The sequence below is a fragment of the Schistocerca piceifrons genome, chromosome 3 (genome assembly GCF_021461385.2).
Source record: "Schistocerca piceifrons isolate TAMUIC-IGC-003096 chromosome 3, iqSchPice1.1, whole genome shotgun sequence".
Lineage (NCBI taxonomy): Eukaryota > Metazoa > Arthropoda > Insecta > Orthoptera > Acrididae > Schistocerca > Schistocerca piceifrons.
Genome location: NC_060140.1, coordinates 555,964,164 through 555,991,161, shown reverse-complemented (window position 1 = coordinate 555,991,161; position 26,998 = coordinate 555,964,164).

Below are 26,998 nucleotides of genomic sequence, written 5' to 3'. Positions count from 1 at the left end.
AGAGCTACGACCTACTTGCATTCAGGCTGACAGTCCGCCACTGACTTTACCTTTTCACCGAAATACCTTGCTCTGCAGTGGATATCTCAGTGCCGGCCGCGGTAGCCGAGCGGTTCTAGGCGCTTCAGTCCGGAACCGCGCGACAGCCACGGTCGCAGGTTCAAATCCCGCCTCGGGCATGGATGTGTGTGATGTCCTTAGGTTAGTTAGGTTTAAGTAGTTCTAAGTTCTAGGGGACTGATGACCTTAGATGTTAAGTCCCATAGTGCTCAGAGCCATTTGAACCAATTTTGATCTCTCAGTAGCTGCCTATCTCAGCTTCGAAAAACGGTAATTTCTTCCTATTTTGTAGATATTTAACTTGCAACAAGTCTTCTTCTTTTCCCTGACCTTCATCGCGTATCTTCACGACGTCGACACCGTAACCTGCATTTTGCATAATTGGTGGTGGATGGTGAACGAATACCCTTCCCGTTGCCACCCTGTTAGGACGTTCGTACATCAGTTGCAACTCAATTCACCGTACTATGATGTCATGCTAACGTGATACACTTCTAAATGTAATACGCATTGCAATGTGAACTTATAGACATACAGGGATTTAAGGGAAATGTTGGGAGGCTTACCGATTTTGTAAAGTTCTTTGTTGATGTCGTACGTGAAACAGAATCGGGAATCAGAACGGGGAACGAATGTTCCAAACGACGGAATGTCCTACAGTAATCCATATGTCACTATGTGGCAGCTTTAGATAACTCAAAAAGTGACAGTTGTTAATACAAACGGAACAGGAATGATTCAGACGTAATGAAAACTGCTCCTAAGACGGAAGCAGGATGTGCGTGATATTGCGTGGCAGAGAAGGAACGTGGACACGTCGCCATGTTTCGTCCTTAAAGAGTCAACAGCATTTAATGCCTCCACGTCACTGTGATTCCAGCTCGCGTCCCGAATGGGTAATAATACTGACATGAAAAAGTAATTATTATTACTACCAATCGTATACAATTTAAACAGACGCAAGTCGTAATAATGGCACTATCTTTCAAATTTTAACTATAAAGTAACCATAATTGTGTATATCCGCAGATGTACTCGCAGCTACCTTCATCGCATAGGCTTTTATCCGCAAAGTAATTACTAGTGTTGGTATCTACGTATACTCGTACTACGCAGACCATTGCCTACGTAAATGCTGTAAAATAATGTTATTACTGCGCATATTCTGTTTATTGTGACATTTTTCCGAAGATGATTTCACACTAGTACCAACTTACGGAATGTCATGTTCGGATCTCCTGGAAATAATAGTACTCTGCATTTTCAGAAAATTCGAAGATGACAGCTAGAATATGTCGAACCTGGTCATCGAGGAAATAAAAATTTTTCAACACGCCATCTTGGCTGCAAAAATTCTTATCACCGAATATCAGATCGCGCCCAGCAATATGGACCATATCTGTCTATGTATGGTCAAATTGATATCGAGCTAGGTTACTGGGCAGTGACATGAGACAGTTACTTTCGTCCTTGCGATTTTTACGCCATTGTATTTTGGGTGGCCTGTTGCAGCTGCCTCATCCTTTAGTTATCCCCCGAACGTGCGGAGACGAATACTTATTTCTACATGTAGCTGGAGAACCGGGAATTTTCCTGTACTGAATTTTGGTTAGGATTATATTACGTCGTAAATGTTGGTGGTGAAGTGCAAATTATTCGTAATCAGGTAATACATTCACTTTACAAAGTACTTGTCCGCCCTCTCGCGTGTATTTAGCCCAATGGCGGTCGCGGCCGACGAGATTACGATAAAGCGGAGCTCACAGACTGCATATACATGAAATTGGAAATGAATCTTGAAGGTAAGAAGAGGAAGAAGTAGTACTTGAAGCTGGACGGTAGGATAGAGAGAATCGTAAAGAATTATGAAGAGACTGACAACATTAGGCCTTGCTTGAAAGCCATTGCCCATATTCAGAAACTGGACTAAAATACGTTAAAAATAATGCATTAAAAAACTATGAAGACCACAGAGTCCTCGCAGATTACTGAGTTAAAATTATTAAAACACTGAAGCAGCATTATCGGTTCTAATATTAAGTTGTAATTTTAAACAGAGTGTACATTAGTTCAGCCTGTTTAGGCTGATTTTAAACACACCAAAATGGTAAATGGTCATTTATCATTTTGACAGTCCAAAGCCTGTGCAAGTGTGATGAGAATCAGCCTTTATTGTAAAAATTAAAGACGTTTCCAAGCCTCACAAAAGTATCCTTAAATAGAGCACTTGCCCGCGAAAGGCAAAGGTCCCGAGTTCGATTCTTGGTCCGTCACACCTGGACATTTCATATCCCTAAATACCTTAACGATGTAACTAGCTGGTCCCATCTCGGTTCACTAGCGCGTAATCAAGAAGCAGTGAAATTTGGCTTTACGAAACCAACATTAAACATCACTCAAATGATACTCCTGTAACCAGAATTTACAGTTACATCTAACTTTTTTCAATAGCATTTTCCTATTTAAGTAAGAGCTCCTATTGTTGTCACGTTAAGATAACTTTTTTCTAACTTCTAATATTATGGCCGTACTATTAAATAATTGTGATTTCCAAAATGATTTTCTGAAGCTTTAGAGTCGCAACTATCACCTAAAATATCGCGGTTTGTTAAACTAATAGTATACGCTTTTGTAAAAGAAAATGGGAACTGAACCTTTGAATTGCACGTTACAAGCACCCAAAACTGATCTGATCCTAAGGTTGACAATTTAGGCACCTCAAATATTTTTCTATTTAAGTTCAGTTGCAAACATTTATAGTAGATGTAAATTACTTAAGTGCATTTAGATATACTCCTTTAAAAATTAAAATTCCTTACTAAATTGTTGATTATCTTTAAACAGGCCAGTAAAAGCAACTGAAAATAGGCAAGGAGCTTACTACTGAAAATTGTTACTAAAGAACGTCAGAAACGAATGCATTAGACCTACTTTTCTTATACATTAGAGAATTTTTGAAAAGGTATTTGGTCTTTTTCTCTGTCACTGACAGTTCAGTTATTTGATAGTGTAATTTGAGTTGCTTTGCAACACCAGGGATATCTACTTCTATATTATGTTTGCAGCTGTTCTCATTTCGAATTCTGGAATATTAACTTCGTCTTCTATGGTGAAGGAATTTCGGAAAACTGCATTTAGTAACTCCACTTTAGTAGCACTGTCATCAGTAACATTACCGTCGCCGTCGCCTTTCCGCTGATTTACTTAACATAGGACTAGAATCTCTTCGGATTTTTCACCACATTTCTAGGGAGAGTTTCGTTGTGGAAACTATTAAATGCATCTCGCATTGAAATCCGCACCAAATTTCAAGCCTCAATGAAACTTCGCCAATCTCGGAGTTCTTGCGTTCGTCTAAATTATACGTGCCTTTTTCGGGCTCCTGCGGCAACTTTCTGTCGTATTTTGTGTACCATTAATTTATCTGGTATGAATCTCTCGAGTGCTGTTGATACTATTTCTTTGAGCTTAACCCACATATGGCCTTCACTTACATAGTTTGGAAGGATTGGAAGACTGTCTCTTAGAAAGGCGTCAACCGAATTTTTAGATGCTTTTATAAATAGATACATTTCGCGTTCAGTTTTGGTGAATTTCTTTGTTACGGAATTGAGCCTCGCTACGACTGTGTGTTCACTAATCCCTGTATCCGTCGTGATGCTCAGGATTATTTGTGGCTAAGAGGTCAAGTGTGTTTTCGTAACCATTTACAATTTGAATGGCCTCGTGAACTAACTGTTCAAAATAATTTTTAAAAAAGCATTTAGAACGATTACGGAAGTTTTCTACCTACAGTAGGGTCTGAAAATGTATTTTTGTCAACATACGGAAGGTAGAGTGAAGTCACTACCAGCTATAATTGTATGAGTAGGGTGCCTATTTGTGATGAGACTCAAGTTTTCTGTGAACTGTTCAGCAACTGTTTCTTCTGAGACTGGGTGTCGGTAAAAGGAGCCAGTTACTAATTTATTCCGGTTGTCGAATATAGCCTCTGCCCATACTAAGTCACATGAACTATCTGGTTCAATGTCGCTTGTGAGCTGGAACACACATTACATTATTTTTCCTTAAGTTGTGCTTCTTGTTTCTGTTGTATTGCAGATCATTACAATTACGGATTTTCCCTCCAAAACCTAGGATGCTTTCCCTGTGACCCTGTAAATACCAGAGCTAAACAGTGTAGAACAACAACGTACGTTACAAGCACAGCATTCTGTATTACTTCATGTTCTTATTTCTAACATTTTAAAATTGTACGTCGACTTTAGATGACATGTCAATCATAGATGTTCATATCTCTATTTAGTGAACGTATTTTCAGCCTTTTTTTGAACATTGTCCCGCTACACTTTATCAACTACTGTTTCGCCGCAAGGGATATTGGATTTTAGAGAGTAAATTACTATGGAGTATGTCGTTCTTCTTTTAAAACATTCACATACCCATTTCTTCTTTCCTTATTGCCTTTTGGACATGCAGTTGTAGTAATTAAAGTAGGCACAAATGCAGTGATCAAAAAGAAATGATTAGCGTACATTCGCATTCTCTTTACATCGTTCCTTTCTTATTGCTCCCATGGCGATGGACTGTTTCTATCGCAATCAGTAGGCGTGAAAGGAAGCTAGCGTACAGACAGAGGGATCTATATTTATACTTGGCAAAACTAATTACATACTGACAATTGTCGGTATTGCATTCGTTTCCCAAAAGTTATAAATATTTTGATTTCGGAAAAGAAGCTATGATTTCGCCAAGATGTTGAAGGAGGTCCCTTACGTACTGGTTCTATCGAGTAAGATGTGGAGACGGCGATTTGAAAGCGGACAGAAGTACGAGGGAGGGCGTCCCTTCCCTGAGGGATCGCTACTCAAGCTACCTGGCGAAGGGGCAAGCGTGGAAAATGTCCGGCGTGGCAAATGCCCGGCATTCGTCGGCTGCGGTGGATCCACTGCTGTTCTCTCAGAGGGTGGGAGAGTACCGTTAAACGTCCTTGGACGGGGCTACCCGCAGACCATTGTCCCTTAGTTAAATGCAACCCCAAAGAGGGCAGCACTCTCCACCGGCTCTGTTGAACGTAGCGACCGAACAATCACCCAGTCCCTCGATCAGTAAAGTTTCATCGATGTAGGGAAATATTTAGGAAATTACGTCAGCCACTTCCGCTTGCATCCAATTTTTCCTCTCGCTCTATAGTTACTTGATAGCAAACATGTGTAGGGACTGCGATAAGTTACACGTGTCGTCCCGCGCTAAGACCACTGTGCAACATGAGTGGCGCATTGTCAGAAGAGAATAGCGTGGCAACTGGAAAGGTGCTGCGAAGTTGATGTAAGTGGGGCAGTAAGGTTCTTGAGGGGGAAATGCCTAAATTGCACAGAGATTCATCACGAGAGTCTACCTGTATAAGCTTAAGGACCAAATGAAATGTCACGGCCGGCCGTGGTGAAATTATGGCCAGAATTTGACCGAGGCCGCAGAGACGTGACTCATTCCGATCGAGAAGGAAGACCGTAGGCACTGACAACACCACAGACGACAATGTCCAAGTAGTGGAGAAACTGATTCACAGCAAGCGCAGATTTTCCGTCCATCAATTACGTGCTCATACTCGGAAGCGCAGCTGTTATTCCACATACACTCCTGGAAATGGAAAAAAGAACACATTGACACCGGTGTGTCAGACCCACCATACTTGCTCCGGACACTGCGAGAGGGCTGTACAAGCAATGATCACACGCACGGCACAGCGGACACACCAGGAACCGCGGTGTTGGCCGTCGAATGGCGCTAGCTGCGCAGCATTTGTGCACCGCCGCCGTCAGTGTCAGCCAGTTTTCCGTGGCATACGGAGCTCCATCGCAGTCTTTAACACTGGTAGCATGCCGCGACAGCGTAGACGTGAACCGTATGTGCAGTTGACGGACTTTGAGCGAGGGCGTATAGTGGGCATGCGGGAGGCCGGGTGGACGTACCGCCGAATTGCTCAACACGTGGGGCGTGAGGTCTCCACAGTACATCGATGTTGTCGCCAGTGGTCGGCGGAAGGTGCACGTGCCCGTCGACCTGGGACCGGACCGCAGCGACGCACGGATGCACGCCAAGACCGTAGGATCCTACGCAGTGCCGTAGGGGACCGCACCGCCACTTCCCAGCAAATTAGGGGCACTGTTGCTCCTGGGGTGTCGGCGAGGACCATTCGCAACCGTCTCCATGAAGCTGGGCTACGGTCCCGCACACCGTTAGGCCGTCTTCCGCTCACGCCCCAACATCGTGCAGCCCGCCTCCAGTGGTGTCGCGACAGGCGTGAATGGAGGGACGAATGGAGACGTGTCGTCTTCAGCGATGAGAGTCGCTTCTGCCTTGGTGCCAATGATGGTCGTATGCGTGTTTGGCGCCGTGCAGGTGAGCGCCACAATCAGGACTGCATACGACCGAGGCACACAGGGCCAACACCCGGCATCATGGTGTGGGGAGCGATCTCCTACACTGGCCGTACACCACTGGTGATCGTCGAGGGGACACTGAATAGTGCACGGTACATCCAAACCGTCATCGAACCCATCGTTCTACCATTCTTAGACCGGCAAGGGAACTTGCTGTTCCAACAGGACAATGCACGTCCGCATGTATCCCGTGCCACCCAACGTGCTCTAGAAGGTGTAAGTCAACTACCCTGGCCAGCAAGATCTCCGGATCTGTCCCCCATTGAGCATGTTTGGGACTGGATGAAGCGTCGTCTCACGCGGTCTGCACGTCCAGCACGAACGCTGGTCCAACTGAGGCGCCAGGTGGAAATGGCATGGCAAGCCGTTCCACAGGACTACATCCAGCATCTCTACGATCGTCTCCATGGGAGAATAGCAGTCTGCATTGCTGCGAAAGGTGGATATACACTGTACTAGTGCCGACATTGTGCATGCTCTGTTGCCTGTGTCTATGTGCCTGTGGTTCTGTCAGTGTGATCATGTGATGTATCTGACCCCAGGAATGTGTCAATAAAGTTTCCCCTTCCTGGGACAATGAATTCACGGTGTTCTTATTTCAATTTCCAGGAGTGTAGTACATGTGTTGCGTATGAACACTTTGAGAGATATGGCAGGCATCTGGACAGTAGTCCATTTTGTTCCATTGAAAGAGAGGGACATGATTAATATCCTTTTCCGACGATGAGGACTTTCAGACATTGGTTCCCGAATGGCTTTGTTACCAAGGAGCGGATTTCTATCGTCGCGGAAGTGAAATTTAGGTAAACGTTCAGGCCGTTGTTTACGGATACTCGGTGACAATATTGAAAAACAGTGTCACGTATCTGTGTCACTTTGAACTATTGTACAGCATTCAGTAAAAGTTACTGTGCCTGCCATAATAGTGTGTAACTTTCTGTACGAAGTCCTCTCGTATATCGCATCCAAATACCACTGTGAAGTGCTTGGCGGAAGGTACTTCCCATTGTATGCTATCTTAGAATTTCTTCCCGTTTCATTGGCATATTCTGAATGACTGCTTAAAAGTTTCCGTGTGCATTCTAACTAGTTTTCGCGGTCTCTGGGAAAGCATCCGAAGTATATTCGTACATTGTTCTCTTAATTCTGGTTTTTGAAAACTTGACAACAGGATTTCACAGTATAAGTGGTATCTGTCTTCAAACGACAACCATTTTAGGTTTTCGGTGTTTCCGTGACGTTCTCCCGCGAGTCAAACATATCTTTGAGCGTTCGTGCTGCCCTTCTCTGCCAGCGTTCTCTATTCCCTGTAAGTCTTATTTGCTGTGGGTCCTACACGATTGGCCATATTCTAATATGGGATACCCAACTTCTTTGTTAGACGAGCTGCATTTTTTGTAGGGCAACCACATCTGCCAACTTGCCAGTTAATCGAAGTTTGCTACTTGCGTTACCTACGACTGAACTAACCTGATTCCATTTTATATCCTCACGAATTGGACCGCAGGTTCGAATCCTGCCTCGGGCATGGATGTGTGTGATGTCCTTAGGTTAGTTAGGTTTAAGTAGTTCCAAGTTCTAGGGGACTGATGACCTCAGAAGTTAAGTCCCATAGTGCTCAGAGCCATTTGAACCAACCAGGCTGACATGTGAGACCAGCTTGAGGTGATTTGTCGCATGACCGATGTTTCCCGAATTCGTGCTGATTGACATAAGGTCTTTCTACTCCAGATACCTCATTATATTTGAGATCAGTATGTGTTCTAAGATTCTACAGTAGACGGGCGGCAGTAGAAATAGACGGTAGTTGTGGATCGTTACTGCTACCTATCTTGTACATGTGTGTGATTTGTGCATCATTCCAGTCAGCGGAAACAGCTTTTTGTTCGAGGCGTATACGGTTTACTACGGTTAAAATGCGCGCTAAGTCACTGGCTAATTCTGCATAGCATCTGAGACGGATTCCATCAGGCGCTGGAGCCTTGTTTAGTTTCAGCGATTTCAGTTATTTCTCAACGCCACTGACACTAATAACTTACCTATATCATTCCTCTATGCAGAGGTGAGAGAGTTAAAACTAGGACAGTGCTTCTGTACTTCGGAAATGAACATTTAAAAACGGAGTTATACGTTTCTGTTTTTGTATTGCTGCCCTCGATACTGAAGTAATGAAGAGTGATGAAATGTGCTTGAAGTTTTCATACTGTAGATAATGCGACGATGAATATCAGAACAGATCGTTCAGTTTGAGAGAAATGGGAATTTCAGAAGCTCGACAATAGGTACAAAGGAGGTAACTATGAACAGGTAACACGAGTACTTCAATTGATCGATGACAGAAGGAAGTACGGAAAGAACCATGATCAAATAAGGCGGAATATATGGATAACATACCTTCAGTATTTCTAAAATCGCTAGGGGCCAGTGGAAAGTGGTTCATAGGAAATCTAAGTCTGGTGACATACCATCAGACTTTCGGAGAAATATCACCCACAAAAACCCAAAGATAGCAACGGAAATTAAGTGCGACAGCTATAGCGCAATAGCTCAGCACCTCGTGCATCCAAGCTGCTGACAGGAATAATATACAAAAGAATGGTAAAGAAAACTGAGGATATCTTCGACGACGATCAGGCCAGCTTTAGAACAGACAAAGGTGCCACAGGGGCAGTTCCGCCGTTGCCCTTGATAATGCAAGAAAGTCTTAAGAATTTCAAGTCACAGTCATACAGTTTGTCGACCTAGAAAAAGCGTTCGGCAATGTAAATTGGGGTAAGGTGTTCGAAAATCGCAGGAAAATAGGTGTAAGCTCTAGTAAAAAACTGGTAATGTACAGTACGTACAAGAATCGAGAGAGAAAATGACATTTTAAACTGAATCTTCCAAGTTAGCTGCTAACAATTTTATTAAGTTTCGCACCATAGGCCTATTTCGGCAGTATTTCTATTGTCAAGTACACCTGCGAATATTATAATTGGTAAATTTAATTTACTTCTGTGATATTTGTATGTGGAGTTAACTGTAAATGTATACCCATTTCTAGCTGGGTGAGACGTACATATGCACCATTAGCGAATCCTTTTCTCAATTGTCGCCGTTTTGTGCTGGTAAAATAAGGTCACGTAGAAATTTGACAGCTGGTTGACCGTTCGCAATGATGCTGTATATTTACAAAGTGATTATAGCTAGTCAGCAGTATTGTTTAAGTTTCAGATAATTTAGTTGTTTGTGAGTCCTTCGTTGTTTATTTTTTATGCCCAGTCACGTTCCATGATGTCAATAAAATTTTAAAGATAATATTAATGTTTGATGTCGGTCTGTGGTTTTAATATTATTTCTGGATAATTTTTCATGTGTATGTGGCTTTCCAATTGTTCCAGTATGTTCATGTACATGACGAGCCTTTTTGGCATTCCCCCAGGGGGCACACGGTTCTTTCGTGAGTTCATGCATGGTGCACACGGGGCCCCGATCTATTGCGGCCCATTCTTCATTCCCTGGCTGCATTTTCTTCACACTGCCCCTTCCCTCCCTATCCTTTCTCCTTCCCCGTTGCCACCTGCTTGTCCTCGTTTGGTGTTCTGATTTATGTTGACCTGGCTATCCACCTGGTTTCCTGTATTGATTGCAATTTTGTTCCTTTTGCCTGTTTTTTTATCCTTCTGGTGTTTAGGTCCCCACTTGAGGTTTGACCTCCAGTTCCTATTTTTAGTGTGAGCCATATGGGGAAGAACTCCCTCCCTAGCATCTACGGTGTGGATTCCTCTCCCCCTTCGTTCCCCTCTCCCTGTTAGGTCACCAGCAATAGGCAACCAGTCCGTATGGTGGGGCTGTTATGTACCCATATGACTGAGCCCCCTGACAACAGAGGGATCACACTAAGATACCTGAGCTGTTCCCTCCCCATGTATGCCAAGGAGTGGTTGCTTATCTTCTTGGAGCATCAGAACTTCCAGCAACACCTGCCGTGCCAGATGGCCCTTGCTGTGGCTGGGTGGCGCCCATGGGGAGAGCCCCTGGTTGGAGTGGGTGGTATCGGGACGGATACTTAGTGAATGAAGCGTATCAAGCTGCAAAAATCTGGCCATTCTCAAACGACTGTCTCTTCGAATGGTGAAGGATCCTTGAAAACTGCTTTGTATGACCCAGCAGCCTTCCCTTCCCTGGCTACACCACGGGAAGAGGGCCAGGCTCGACGTCTTGGGCTGAAACCCTTTCGCTGTTACCTCGTCTCATATTCAGCGTCACAAAGCCATTGTTTTTCGTGGAAAATATTGAGGACAAGTTTGGTGAAGTGGAGTCTCTTAGTAAGATGCGGTCAGGCTCCTATTGATCAAAGCTTCTTCTGCCACCCAATCTGCACATCTTGGTGCTGTGATCGTCTTGGCAATGTCCCAGTGTCTATGACTCCTCACCAATCTCTGAATATGGTCCGGGGAGCTGCTTTTCATAGGGACCTCATCCTGAAAACTGATGAGGAACTCCGGGCTAATCTGGAGCGGTGTGGCGTTCATTTTGTCCGACGTGTCCAGAAGGGTTGCAAAGACAACTGTACTGATACTGGCGTCTTCATTATGGCTTTCGAGGGGGATACCCTCCCAGAGAAGGTCAAGGTTATGTGCTACAGATGTGACTGTGAAGCTGTACATCCCTCCACCTATGAGGTGCTTTCGGTGCTTGCGTTTTGGGGATGTGTCTTCCCACTATATGGTGGACCCTTTGTGTAGTGACTACGGCCACCCACTCCATGACGAAAACCGCTGTGTGCTGACTCGCTCGCCAGATTGCCCGGCTCACAAGAGAGAAAAGAAGATCCAAGAACAAGTCCCTGGATCGCCTGTCTTATTCTGAGGCTCACCAAAAGTATGAGAGACTCCATCCCTTGTCACTATCTTCAACTTTTGCCTCTGTTACTTCCTTTCCTCCTCCACCTCCTCCCTCGTCGTTACCCCAGCCATATTCCACTCTCCCCTCCCTCTGGCTTAGTCCTTTAATCGAAATTGCAGATCTGAAGATGGTTCTAGACCCGAAACCGGTCATGTGAATAAACATTTTATGCAATCAAGACGGATTATAAATAAAACTGTAAAAACACTGATTGCGGTTATCCCATCAGACATTATGTATGTTTTTGCAAAATATCTTACTCTGGCAGAAACACAGAACTGAACAGTCCCCTCTCTGTTTCATCACGCACTATGTTGAGCCCTATAATGCACCTTTCGCTGAATGGTCACTGGCTCAGGGTCTTAGCTCTTCACGAGACATAGCCCCAGGGCCGGCTTCCGTCCACAACCAGATGATCCAACATTTGGGTCTTCCCCAGAGGCAACAGCTCCTCAGGATCTTCACATTTGGCTCGCAGATGCTTTTCCATCACAATGGTGAGACAGTATAGTTACCTCCGTCCTTAAGCCCAGGAAAAACCCAACGTCTCTTTACAGATATCACCCCATTATCCTTACGAATGAACTATGTCAACTGCTCTAAAGGCTGGTCGACTTCAGATAATGTTGGGTACTCGAATCTCGAGGCGTTCTGTCCCCACATCAGTGTGGCTTCTGGGCAGGGCGATCTCCTACTGACCATTTACTCTGATTGGAATCAGCCATTCAGGCTTTTGCTCACTGCCCGCATCTTGTCGCGGTCTTCTTTGACCTACATAAAGCGTATGACATGGCTTGGCGCCATCAAATTTTAGATACCTTCCATGACTGGGGCTTCCGTGGTCCCCTTCCGATTTTTATCCGCGAGTTTTCATCTTACTGGCTCTTTCAGGTTCGAGTTGGCACTTCACTCAGCGCACCTCAGATTCAGGAGAATGGTATCCCACAGCGTTCTGTACTAAGTGTCACACTCTTTCTCATTACCATCAATGGGTTTGCGACCTCTGTCGGTCCTCTTGTTACCCTGACGTTGTACATTGACGATTTTTGCATCTGGTGCAGCTACCACTCGGTAGTGTCTGCTGAGCGCCAGTTCCAAGGTGCCATCCAACGGGCCTCTGTGTGGGCCACTGCTCATGGTGTCCAGTTTTCTCCCTCAAAAAAGCGGGCTACGCATTTTTGTCATTGGTCCACAGTACATCCTGATCCAGTACCTTATTTAGGCAAACAGCTCCTCTGTGTTGTAGCACAGTGCCATATCTTGGGCCTTATTTTTGATAACGAGCTGGCATGGCTGCCCCACATTCGCCACCTAAAGACAAAATGTATGTAGAAGCTTAATGCTCTCCGCCTCCTGGCCCACACATCTTGAGGTGCAGACTGTTCCACTCTTCTCCATATTTACTGTGCTCTGATTGTGTCCAGACTAGATTACGGTAGTCAGGTTTGTGGCTCAGCAGCTCCTTCCACTTTCAAACTCCTTGACCCTATCCATCATTGTCGGGTGTGTCTGGCTATTGGTGCCTTTCACACTAGTCCTGTTGATAGTCTCCGACAGAGCCAACTCCTTGTTTCTTATGCAATCGCCATTCGCCAATTCCCTGACCATGCTGTGTTTCCTGTGCTCTTCGCCAATGACGGATGTCTCCGTCCTAACACCCACCCATGGGTGGGATTGCTGGTTGGTATGCGTCTTAGTTCCCTCTGTCGGGATCTCCATCTTTACTCACTGGACTGCACCCCATGTCTTCCCTTCCATACCCCCCCCCCCCTCTTGATGGTACTTAGACCACGGATTAGGAACGATCTATTCCAGGGTCCTAAGGTCTCTGTTGCTCCTATGGTTTACTGGCGTCTTGTATGTGCCATTCTTGCAGTTCCAGAGTGTCACCATCTTTTACACTGATGGTCCTAAGACTATTGAAAGTTGGGATACACTTTCATGTCTCCTACTGGCTTCGAGCACCATTTATTGCCGGGATCATGTAGCGTGTTCACAGCAGAGTTCCTAGCCATTCACAGGGCCCTCCTTTTTTATTTCCCAGGCCTCCCTCCACAGTGTTTTAATTTGTTCAGACTCCAAGAGCAGCCTGCAGGCTATCGATAGATGCTACTCTCGTCACCCTGCTATCGATGACCTTCTCTCTGCCCTTGAACATACCGCCAGTTCAGTCGTCTTTCCCTGGGTCCCAAGTCATGTGGGCATCCCAGGGAATGAATTGGTTGACCGTTTGGCTAGAGAAGCAGGTACTTACCCCCCATTTCCTTTCATAATTACAGCTGAGGATATGCGGATCTATGTCAAATCTCTCTTTGCCCAGCAGTGGAATGCCATCTGGAGCGCTATTGCTCATAGTAATAAACTCCACACAATCAAGGAGTCTACTGGAATTTGGCCCTCTTCTTACCGCTCCTCTCAGAAGGAGTCCTCTGTTTTACGCCGTTTACGCATTGGTCATACCCGGCTCACCCGTTGTTTCCCCCTATGTAAAGACCCACCCCCAAAATGTGGTTGTGGACTGGGATTCATTATATCTCACATATTTGTGGAATGTCCCCTTCTTTCGGTCGTTCTGGATAAGTATAGTCTTCCCACCACTCCGTCTACAGGCCACAAGTGGCCCATCGGGACCATCCGACCGCCGTGTCATCCTCAGAGGAGGATGCGGATTGGAGGGGCGTGGGGTCAGCACACCGCTCTCCCGGTCGTAATGATGGTATTCTTGACCGAAGCCGCTACTATTCGGTCGAGTAGCTCCTCAGTTGGCATCACGAGGCTGAGTGCACCCCGAAAAATGGCAACAGCGCACGGCGGCCTGGATGGTCACCCATCCAAGCGTCGACCGCGCCCGACAGCGCTTAATTTCAGTGATCTCACGGGAACCAGTGTATCCATTGCGATTCCTTAAATTTAATATTAGCAGACGATCCACGGACGGTTGATCTGATTCTCGTTTCCTCCGTGAATGTGGTTTTTACTTCCAGATATAAGGTTCTCCTTTAGTCTTGGAGCAGGAGCGGGTTGATAGTGGTTGGGACTTCTTTTGCAGTCTTCTCGGTCTGTGACCCCATGATCGCCCCCTTTTTTTCTAGTTTGTATATTTTGTCTCACCTTTTATGCTTTTGCTATGTGTGTTTAATGTTCATTATTTTATAATTAGACTCCACTGACTGGATTCGTCCACTTTTAGCGGACCCTCTTTCTCCTGTAATTCACTTTGGAATTGCGGGACTGATGGCCTCGCCGTTTGCTTCCACACCCGTCTCAAATCAATCAATCAATCTTTTTGGTATTATGTGTAAGATTTGAAGTGCAGTTTCGATTTCGTCGACTTTGTGGTTTTGGGTTTTTAAACGTACGAAGAGATGCAGTTGATTACTACACTCCTGGAAATGGAAAAAAGAACACATTGACACCGGTGTGTCAGACCCACCATACTTGCTCCGGACACTGCGAGAGGGCTGTACAAGCAATGATCACACGCACGGCACAGCGGACACACCAGGAACCGCGGTGTTGGCCGTCGAATGGCGCTAGCTGCGCAGCATTTGTGCACCGCCGCCGTCAGTGTCAGCCAGTTTTCCGTGGCATACGGAGCTCCATCGCAGTCTTTAACACTGGTAGCATGCCGCGACAGCGTAGACGTGAACCGTATGTGCAGTTGACGGACTTTGAGCGAGGGCGTATAGTGGGCATGCGGGAGGCCGGGTGGACGTACCGCCGAATTGCTCAACACGTGGGGCGTGAGGTCTCCACAGTACATCGATGTTGTCGCCAGTGGTCGGCGGAAGGTGCACGTGCCCGTCGACCTGGGACCGGACCGCAGCGACGCACGGATGCACGCCAAGACCGTAGGATCCTACGCAGTGCCGTAGGGGACCGCACCGCCACTTCCCAGCAAATTAGGGGCACTGTTGCTCCTGGGGTGTCGGCGAGGACCATTCGCAACCGTCTCCATGAAGCTGGGCTACGGTCCCGCACACCGTTAGGCCGTCTTCCGCTCACGCCCCAACATCGTGCAGCCCGCCTCCAGTGGTGTCGCGACAGGCGTGAATGGAGGGACGAATGGAGACGTGTCGTCTTCAGCGATGAGAGTCGCTTCTGCCTTGGTGCCAATGATGGTCGTATGCGTGTTTGGCGCCGTGCAGGTGAGCGCCACAATCAGGACTGCATACGACCGAGGCACACAGGGCCAACACCCGGCATCATGGTGTGGGGAGCGATCTCCTACACTGGCCGTACACCACTGGTGATCGTCGAGGGGACACTGAATAGTGCACGGTACATCCAAACCGTCATCGAACCCATCGTTCTACCATTCTTAGACCGGCAAGGGAACTTGCTGTTCCAACAGGACAATGCACGTCCGCATGTATCCCGTGCCACCCAACGTGCTCTAGAAGGTGTAAGTCAACTACCCTGGCCAGCAAGATCTCCGGATCTGTCCCCCATTGAGCATGTTTGGGACTGGATGAAGCGTCGTCTCACGCGGTCTGCACGTCCAGCACGAACGCTGGTCCAACTGAGGCGCCAGGTGGAAATGGCATGGCAAACCGTTCCACAGGACTACATCCAGCATCTCTACGATCGTCTCCATCGGAGAATAGCAGCCTGCATTGCTGCGAAAGGTGGATATACACTGTACTAGTGCCGACATTGTGCATGCTCTGTTGCCTGTGTCTATGTGCCTGTGGTTCTGTCAGTGTGATCATGTGATGTATCTGACCCCAGGAATGTGTCAATAAAGTTTCCTCTTCCTGGGACAATGAATTCACGGTGTTCTTATTTCAATTTCCAGGAGTGTATAATATAGTGTGTTCTCTAAATTTGATGTTAAACTTTCGTCTTGTTTGTTACAATTGTCGTACATAATTTTGTTTATTCCTGGATATAACAATGTGTTTCACGCTGCAGGTCATTAAAAAGAAAAGTCGGTTTTGAAGAGTTATGACAAATGCAATCTTTCGCCCGTACTGTTCAACCTATACGTCGAAGAAGCAATGACGGAAATAAAAGAACGATTCGGGAGTGAGCTTAAACGTTGTAAATGCCATGATCTGCGGATGAAAATGGTATCCTCCCTGAAGGTGAGGAAGGATTGCTGGATCTGTTAAATGTAGGAGTGTAATAATTACAGAAAATGGATTGAGAGTAAACTGAAGGAAGATGAAAGTAACGAGGAGTAGTAGAAGTGAGATTAGCGTCTAAATTGGGGCCAGGAAGTAAAGGAAGTGAAGGACTTCTGTTACCTTAAAAGCAAATGATACGTTACCGACGAATCAAGGAGGACATTAAGAAAAGACTGTATGACAATTATAGCCGAGAGTCCCCATCTGGGGAGTACCGCCTCCTGGTGCAAGTCACTTTAGCACCTTGCGCGTCGATGATGACGAAATGATGATCAGGGCAACATACACACACGAAGTCCCGAGCTGAGAAAAGCCCCAAACCAGCCGTGAAGAGAAACCCTGGGCCCCATGATCACGAGGCTGCAATGCTAACAATTCCACTAGATGCTGACGACATAAAAAGAAAAAACAGTCTAGCACACACAGAGTGCATTCCTTGCCAAAAGAGGTTTACTAGTATGAAATATTGGCCTTAATTTGAGGGAGAAAATACTGAGAATATACGTTTTGTGCATTGCACTGTATGGAAATGAATGACGGACCATGGGAAAACCGGAAAAAAGAAAGTCGACGCGATTGAGATGTGGTGTTATAGATGAATGGTGAAAATTAGTTGGAGTAATAATATAACGGGTGAGGACGTTCTCCACAGAACTGGCGAGAAGGGTGACATGTGGAAAACAATGACAACAAGAAGTGCCAGGGCAGTGTTGAGACAAAAATGATTAACTTCCATGGAACATGAGCGAACTGTAGAAGGTAAAAACCCTAGGATCGAAGTGACGTTGCGTAAGAATGGTGAAATTAAGTTGAGAGATAAACTAAGAAATCGGAGATCCACGGCAGAAGCGGCTGGGAAAGGACCATGTGGAAAACAATATGAGAAGGGACAAGATGAAAGTGCATTTATGAATAAATTCTGCAGTATTTGGGGTTAAAAATTGTAGGATGAGACAGAGACTGGAATATGTCTAATACGTAACTGACGACGTAGGGTGCGAATCCTACTCTGAGATAAACAGGTTATTCCAGGAGAGGAATTCGTGGTAAGTAGCATAAAACCAATCAGAAAACCGATGATGCAAAAAAAGCTAAATTTAATATGTGTCTTATCCGCGAGTGTCTTACAATACAATGAAAGGGTCAAATCCCTAAAATCAGTACGCGAGCATATTTTTGACATCATATCCTAAAAAGATTTGTTAGTTTATTTAGGGAAGTATAGCTCGCTTCTCGCGTGACGTCAGAGTAATAGTTTATCAGTCGCTGTTTAGCGACACTTTTGGCGAGTAGTTTTTACACGGTCGCATTTCTACTGTCCACAACTTTTAGGAACAAAATAGAAAACAAATTAATGGGCTCTTGCTTATCTGATATTGATGGTAAAGAAAGGGTGATGTTTTACTTCGATTTCACGAGACAGTATCGATGTTGGTACTGGACCTTCAATTAAAAGTGTGAGAAACTTTCTAATATACCCTTCTTATAACGTAGTTGGAAGGACCTGTACTTAAATACCGATGAGCATATTTTGCGGAAAATTCATATTTTGTGGGATGGCAAAATGTTTAGCGAATTGATTGTTGTGCGCATGGAGCCTGAGATCTTCGTGTTATTGGTTTTTACAGCCTAATTAAAAATCAATAACAGCGCTAACACTCAGTCTGATAAATAGTATACCGCACTGCATATCGTGGGAATATGTAGCAAACCACAATAAGAAGGCAGAAAAAAATTAATTCAAAATAAATATCCCACACTACCACCACAAATACGAGGGGTGTTCAATAAGTAGTGCAACACTTTTTTTCTGAAAGAAGGGTGCTTTTATTAAGGATTCCCCACCCTTCTGCCTTCAAATCCCTATTTAACATAATCTCCATTCAATGCGACGGCCTTGCGCGTCCTTATTGAGAGGACCCGTATGTCTGCGTGGTACCACTCTACTGGTCGACGTTGCAGCCAACGTCTTGCTGCGTCAATAACCTCCCCATCATCCACGTACAGCTTCCCGCAGAGTGCACGCTTCATTGGGCCAAATTCGTTGCTCTTTATGAGCTTCTGTTAGGGTTCGAGGAATCCAACGGGAAAACACCTTTGAGTAGCCCAGCTGGTGGACGAGTGTGTCAGCACTATCAGCAGAGACGTCCAGTTGTGCAGCGAGGAGTTTGATTGTGATCCGACGATCACCCCGAATGAGAGTGTCCCCACGTTCCAACATTGCAAGAGTCACAGCTGTGCGTGGCCGGCCGGCACGCGGTAAATCGGGCAGGCAGGTTTGCGCGACCTTGTTGCGATGGTGACAGATACCTCACCCAACGACTCACCGTGCTTTTGTTTGTGCCAGGTCTCCGTGGACATTTTGCAAGCTCCTCTAAACATCCGCGATGCTCTGGTTTTCCATCAAAAGAAACTCAGTGACAGCTCCCTGCTTGGATCGGACCTTCGTTACAGACGCCACTTAAAGGCAATTTATAACGCCGCCACCTATCGGAACTTCATGATGCTATAGAGACTAAAGCGGAAATATCCCACTCTGTCCCACAACGAATTCTGCATTTTTTCGAGCGAACTAGCCGAGAAAAAAATGTTACATTACCTACTGAACGCCCCTCGTGTAATATCTAAAATATTAACACTATGTGTAATGGCGATTTTAATATATTTTATATTGTATTCACAATTTCTGCATGAAGACTGTAGTTTTAGTGCTCACAGTTTTAAAATGATCCAGGAAGTGTTGTTTTTCGCATAATGTGATGCTCTGATGCTTTTTTTCCCCTAGAAGTTTCTACTTTTTTGGATGGTCTCCCGTTTAATCCTGATCATGGTTATCTTGTCATTGAGACGGTAGTTTCTGGTATCCCGTTTTGCGATGCGGTTGTTTATTGGCATTCGATGCTCCTACCCTAAGACTCATTCGAAACGGAGGTTAGACAGCTCCGGTCTACACTCTCGTTACGCCCCAGAAATTCTTGTGCTGCAGCTGCCGGTATTTACTTGTCATAGCCTGCATTACTAGCATCCAGCGCGCACGGTTCCCGATAATCCAATAACCAACAAAGAACTTGTGCTGACACTGCCGTTATTGTTCGTGTTATACGTCGACTCTCTCTGGCGGGATTATGGATGTATTCAGGGTATTTAAAGCATTCGCCCCTAACGCGTTTCTGCGAGCTAAGCCGGTTAAAATGTGTCGAGTTCTGGTGCGACGTACGACGAACGAACTGAATTTTTAATGTATGTCATTTCGGTGTTGTGCAGTGGGGGATCGTTAATACGAACGTCACGCAGCTCTGCAGGCAGCAGTAAGGAACTGGAATTCGCTGTACCCATTAGCGTGTGGCTTCAGTTAACTCGCATGTACAGGGTGGCCAAAATGACAAGTGTCGGAAAAATGAGATCACCAGAAAGTGGCCGAAACGGAAACATGTTCGAGTGAACGATTGACAACAGGAAAATTCCGACAAAATCGTGGCAGTATATAGGGTAATTAAAAGATCGCCGTGTCATAAGACTACCAAAAAAAGAATATGCGACTTCATCCATACAAATTTTCTGTTGTCTTACAATTTGTAGAGAAGAGATTCTTCTCTGGGCTACCACAAGATTAGGAACGATGGCCGACCTGTTTAGTCTTCCTAACAAAGAGGGAATGTCTCAATAAAATATAATCTGCATTTCCGATCGTAGATTCTGATTGTACGCAAATTTACGAATCGTTTGGTATCGGTATCTTTCTTGGGTTGCTCGGAATAATTTCGGAAAGTCGAAGAAATTAATCATTAAATAAGTGGTATGAAACTAAGTTTCCCCGGCGTTTGATTAATCAGAGGACTGTTGTATCGTGGGAATGGAGGAATTTTCCCATCCTTGGTTTAGCTGTTCATAACAATTCGCAACATTGCGACTAGCCACAAAGACAGGGCTTCCTCGGGGCGCCCTTTCCCAGAATTGCTGCCACTCCAAGAACACGACCTCTGAAACGTGAAACAAGGCCTTACTGGCCAGAACAAATCTAAACTTTCGCACTGCTTAGGTTGGCTATGCGTGCCTCTTTCTGCCAGTGGACGCATAGTGGTAAACAAATCTAACGAGAGAAGCCCGACGGCCACTGCGGCCTAGCAGTTCTAGGCGCTTCAGTCCGGAACCGCGCTGCTGCTACGGTCGGAGGTTCGAATCCTGCCTCGGGCATGGATGTGTGTGATATTAGGTTTAAGTAGTTCTAAGTTCTAGGGGACCGATGATCTCAGATGTTAAGTCCCATAGTGCTCAGAGCCATTTGAACCATTTGAGAGAGGCCCTGTCGTCCTCAGTCATTCGCAATTCTTGATTGGAGTTGGTCCGTGTTCTTCAGTAGCGCAGGATGACACCATTTGTATGTTCTTGGCATGCTCACTGTTCTTAGTAGCAGCTACGCACCTCACAGCTGTTTTGTATTCATTGTAATGCAACTGTGATTTTTCGGTAGTGAATTCATAGAAATGAAACGGTTTGCATCTCATTCGTCGAACGCGACGGAGACCGTCATAGTTCTTTATACGGCCCCTGCCTGGATTTCAACTTCGTCAATTCTGGTGGCTATTAATGATTTTGACAAATGTCTCACTGTGCTCTCTGTCTCTCTGATCAGAGGCTGGACGGGTTACCAGAACTCGCGTTTATGTTGTAACTACTTGTTTCTTTTGTCATTTCCTGCAGTTTTCAGGCTAGACAGCGCGTGGGTCGTAATTAACTTGTAAAAGTGTACCTCGCATTTACATGTGTTTTCTCTGGAACAATACTGTGCAAGTTTTTGTCAGATCTGTAGGACTGCTGGTCTGTTGAAGTCCCCTGTTGCCTCCGAGAACTATTCGCTCAGCTGCTAGAAACTACTGCTAGACGAGGTGAATTCCGAGGCTAGCTGCAGTCAAGACAACAGTAAATTAAAACGTAAGGATAAATGTAGCTGTTAATTGGGAATCAGAGGTCAGGCAGTTTTTCATAAATTTTCCCATCAGTATCGCCACGTTATTTTAAGAGAACATAACAGCAGCATCTACAAGTCAATGTTTCCAAAACAGGTTCTGAATGTTCACTTCCACCGATGTTTGCAGAATGGTGCAGTAACTGGATAAACATATTCTTGTTCAGTTCTTCAAATTACTCATTTAAGGTTGCTCCGGTATGCGAAGCCACAGAATACACGCCATTGCGCATTACAAAATACTTATCTGGTTTGAACATAGTTAGGTTATTAGAATCTCTGCACCGGAAAAGATGGCCATAAATGAAAAGGGTGTGAGACAGCTTTCTAGACTATCGCCATGATATTCCAGCTTTACGAAGAGCAAGCATATAAAGCATTCTAAGGAGAAATTAAGAAATGGAATTGAAGCTCAGGCAGAAGAAATGAAACGCTTTAAGGTTTCATGATGAAACGGTAATTCTAGCAGATGCGGCAAAGAAATTGGAAGGCAGCTGAGCGGAAGGAGTGGTGTATGAAAAAAGGTTGTAAGATGAACATCAACAAAAATAAAACTACGGTAATGGACGCTAGTAGAATAAATTCAAGTAACGCTACAGGAAATCGATTAGGAAATGAGACTCTAAGTAGCAAACGAGTTACGGTATTTCGGCGGTAAACGGGATACAAAATGTCGACTGGCTATCGTAAGAAAAGCTTTCCTGAAAGAAGAGAAATATGTTAAGATGGACTACAGATTTAGCCAAAAGTAACAGAATTCTCCGTCGACGGTTGACAGGATGAATACATAAATTTAAGTGCACTAGAAAATTTTATCTGAAAGTATTTGTTTGGAGTGTAGTACTTTATGGAAGTGAAACGTGGACGGGAAACAGAACTGATAAAAAGAGAATGAGAGATTTTGAAATGCTTTGGCAACGGAGAATGCTGAAGTTTGGATGGATAAGTCATGTACTTAAAGAACAGTTGCTCAGTCGAATTGGGGAGAAAAGTCTCGTACGGCACAAGTTGTCTAAAACAAGGTATGATACACCCTTTGTCATCAAGATATAGTTAATTTTTGCTAATGAATGAAAGTGTATGTATGTGTGTGTGTGTGTGTGTGTGTGTGTGTGTGTGTGTGTGTGTGTGTGCGTGCGTGCGGGGGGGGGGGGGGGGTGAGGTCGTGACTGCAGGGTAGGTTGAGATGGGGGGAACACGGTAAAACAGTAGGACAGGGCAAATGCTTGAATACAGCAAGCATGTTCAAATGAAGTAGGGTTCAGTAGTTGCATAGATGTGAAAATACTTTGCACAACATGGGTTAGCGTTGTGATATTCGCTATTTTTGACTTCATTAAAACAGCAAATACGAGTAGTTAATACTTTCAGCCAGAAGGCAAATACTTGTTTGTAAATAATGATTAATGTAGAATGAGGCGTCGCATAGCGACGGTGGAATTTTCTAGTGATGTAATTTGTCGTCTTTGGGCGGCAATAAAAACAGAAAAATACGGATAGATATACGATCCTTCACTATTTTGTTCGAGGGAGAACAAATGAAGCCTTGAGCGCTAAGAAGACTTGTACTGTTTTTCTGAAGTAAGACGGACGCAGATTTGTGGCAGTCTGATCTAATTTTCACTAAATGTATAAAAACGTGTATGTCTGAGTTGAGTGAAGTGTAAAGAACTGTTATAACTTACCGTGACGACGCACGAGCGACTCAAAGAAGACAATGGCTATATAAAAGAGCGCTAAATGGACATGATACGGACATAAAAATCTATCGTCATTGTTGTATTAAGCTTAAGGTACGATATATGTTTTAGTTATAATAAATATTTGTTCTGGGAATATTGAATCATTTAGCAGTGCTCATTCCTATTATCTCCTCAGTATTATTTTCATTTTAATTATGCATTTTGCTAATATTACAGACTCCAAGATCAGCAGTCCAATGTGCGTGTTACATTGATAAAAAGAAAACTGTTTTATCGTCTTCTTGCATCAGCTTTAATATTGAATTTCTCTTTTGTGTGATGTTACAGTTGTTTTTGCGCCCTTAAGAACTTTCTGGTCCCTTAGGAAATTGTTTTGTCATAACAATAACTTCACAACCGGGTATGATCGTATCTACGATCATGAAGTCATTAGAAAGACGATAACGCAACTTCTTAATCAATAGCACGCTAGTTGTGACTGCCTCAAGCCACGCGAAACCGCAAGTAAAAACTATTCACATCTCATAATGCAATATTTTATGACAATGGTCAATCCATGATTCTTACGCCAATTGTGATTGATAAAACAGTTAGTTAAATCTCAATTTCCAACTTTCCATTAAATAGCAACATCACTCTTATTTTGTAACATCACACTTGGCGCCCGAACAGGGACTTGACCAAAAATTAGTTCAGATTCTTGGAAAATTTTCTATGTGCTTGTGTTAATAAATGTTCTCTCGTTTCATGTACACATCATCTCTCTGTGAGTAAGACAGAAAATACGCTGGTCGATAACGCAGTTTAATTATCGAGAGAAAGGAAAAGAAAAGAGACGCGAATTTGCTGAGACAATATAGCGGTAACCAAGCCATCAAAAAGTAAGTCAGAATTTTGCATACGCAGTGTAGTGCTTCAGTAGCAACGTTGCTTTTCCAAGTCGATCCACATCCTTTCTATCTCCTTCCCGCTATAGAAAATCTGCTTTATTTTATCTTTCAAAGTAAAATTATTCGTAGTCTGATAATAGAAATTATTTCTCCCCATTGTTAGTATAGCTGTATTACATTTTCAACATGGAGGATAGTGTGTGCAATTTGCAGTGAAGAGCATCTTCATTCATTTGTCTGAAACGGTTAGGTTCCATCTTGTCTTCTTGCCAGATAGAATTTCATTTGTTGCTCACGCGAGAGTGGTGCTCTTAGCGGACTCACCACGTCACTGACAAACGACGAAAGCCTTACGTAGCACGTGATTTACTAACGAAAATGGCAGATAGTAAACAGAGACAGGTGACAACAGGAGACGGGAGTGAAGACGTTAATAGTATTCCATACCCTTTACGATCGCGAACGGTATGTTCCCGTGTGGAAACTGAACTAACCATGTCTGTAACAGGGGAAAGTGACCCTAAAGTCCAAATTCTTCCCGCTGCAGCTACAAATGACCTCGGTGCGTTAATGGAAATGCTGAAACAACAGTTTGACGCAGTAAATGAGACTATAAAAACACAAAATGAGACTGTTAACGCCCGATTAGATGCTGTAAGCGAATCAGTAAAAACACAAAATGAGACTGTTAACGCCCGATTAGATGCTGTAAGCGAATCATTAAAAACACAGCTAGGCACAATCAAAACAGATCTGCATAAAGAAATTACGGCTGAATTAAATACCCATTTGGGTGAGGTGCAAACTAAGATCAGTGATCAAATTCAGAAAATGCAGAAACAGGTGAAAAGTGAAATAGCTGAAGTATCTGGAACATTAAACACAAAAATTCAGGCAGCTACCAAAGAAATAAACTCAGTTAGAAATGCAGTATCTGACATTGAAGGTGTAGTGGAGGATCTGTCGAGGCAGATAGACTCAATCAATATTGAAGAACAGGTTAAGAGCACCGTGAAAGCACACGCGGAGGCATTGTCGGAACACTACAGTGAATGGATAAAGGGTAAAGATATTTTTATCGAAAAGAAGGTCAGGGAGGAGCTTAGGGAGACTGTCAAGGATGTAACTTATGAAATCTTAGCTGCTCCTGGTAAGTCGGGAGACACAGTAGTTTCTGAATTGGGACAGATTCGGAGGACACTTACACGGGATCTTCCCGAGTGGAAGCAGCAAGTAGTGGACGAAGTCAGAATGCTGAGAAACTGGGTAGAAAATCCGCACACACATACGCAAACTATAGGGAACAACTCTTTAGGCGGTGACGAATGTCAGTCATCTCCTTATCGTTCACCGCCTGATTACATGCAAAACAACAGTCCTGTTGAGTCCCGAGTAGGGAAACTAAATGATCCGCCCACAATTGTGAGTTTAATGCAAGAGGAAAGTGTGATTAAGCATCGCACTTTTCCTGTTTTTCATCCGCAGAAGCGAGAAATACACCCCATCGTGTTCCTAAAGAATTTTTCCGGCATATTTCCCAGGAGCTGGACAGACAGACAGCGTATTCAGTTCGTCACTGGCTTTATTTCTGGTGATGCAGCATTATGGGGAACGGAAATGGTAGACACGTGTAGGAATTATGAAGAGTTTGAGAAAATGTTCTTGGCAAAATTTTGGAGTAATGGGGTACAGCAAAGATTAAGGAAGGAGGTGTATGGTGCGGAAATTTTCAATGAGAAGCATGGAAGTCTCCGGCGATACTTTGAGAAGTATCTAGCAAAAATTAAATTCTGGGATTCTCCGATTTCTTCCTAGGACGTAATTATGATTCTCAAAAGCAAACTCCCTGTGTCTATTAGAGAGAAATTAGTAAATGTGTCCGAAGAAGACACGGATGTATTCCTTTCTGTGCTGGATTCCTTAGATTTAATTAGCGAGGATGTGCGCTCCAAGGTTGGCAGCGGCAAATTCTTCCCTGGCAGCCAGCAGAATGCATCGCACGCGGACAACAATGCGCCCAAGGAGAGAGCGAGCTACTGCGACCGCTGTTACCAACCTGCCAGCGGTTATCAAAACGCAAACGGCAATAACTTTAAACGGAAGCAGAAAACCAATTACAGTAATCAGCAGAGATACCACCCAATTTACAACCACCAGGTACAACATCAGTACGGAAACCCACCCTTTAATTCTGCGCCTGAGCAGTATGGAAATTCTCCACAAACTAGTGGTAATTTTTCAAATGGGCCAGTGTACAATCAAAGTTATAGGTCGAAATATAGCAAGTGGCATGGGCAAGGCGGAGGCCACCCAGCACAACATAAGAACAACTATTCACAGGATAGAGGACCGCGGAACAATTTTCAAATGGCACCAAATGCGAACTTTCCTTCACAAGGAAATGGTTTTGCCGGCAACCAAAAGATCGGGCGACATCAGCCTTCTCAAGTATTCTATTCACAAGTGAATGCACCCAGTGGATTTTACCCCTTTACACCGGCATTTGTACCACATAACCAGCACCAATATGAAACGGAACAAACACTTAAGGCCATGAATGACAAACAGGTTAAACATCCTGCGGAAAATTAGAGGCAGCACCTTTCAGCCTCCTAGAGGTCGCTGCCGGTTCCAGTGGGGGTACTAACGAATACTCTGATTCTGAGTATGTTAATGCGATACGGTACGACCATGAGACCGACTTACGAGATGACCTTGCACCTGACCTAGAAGCTCAAGACATTAATGACATTTATGATGAACAGGTCCAGGCTTCGATTAAGATTTCTATTGCCAACATTCCTGTCACAGCCATTGTTGATACAGGAGCAAACATCAATGTGATGTCATCATGTCTCTTCAGACAGGTGTCTTCTGTTTCAAAAGTTTTATCATTGCCGATTCAAGGCTGCTCCATATC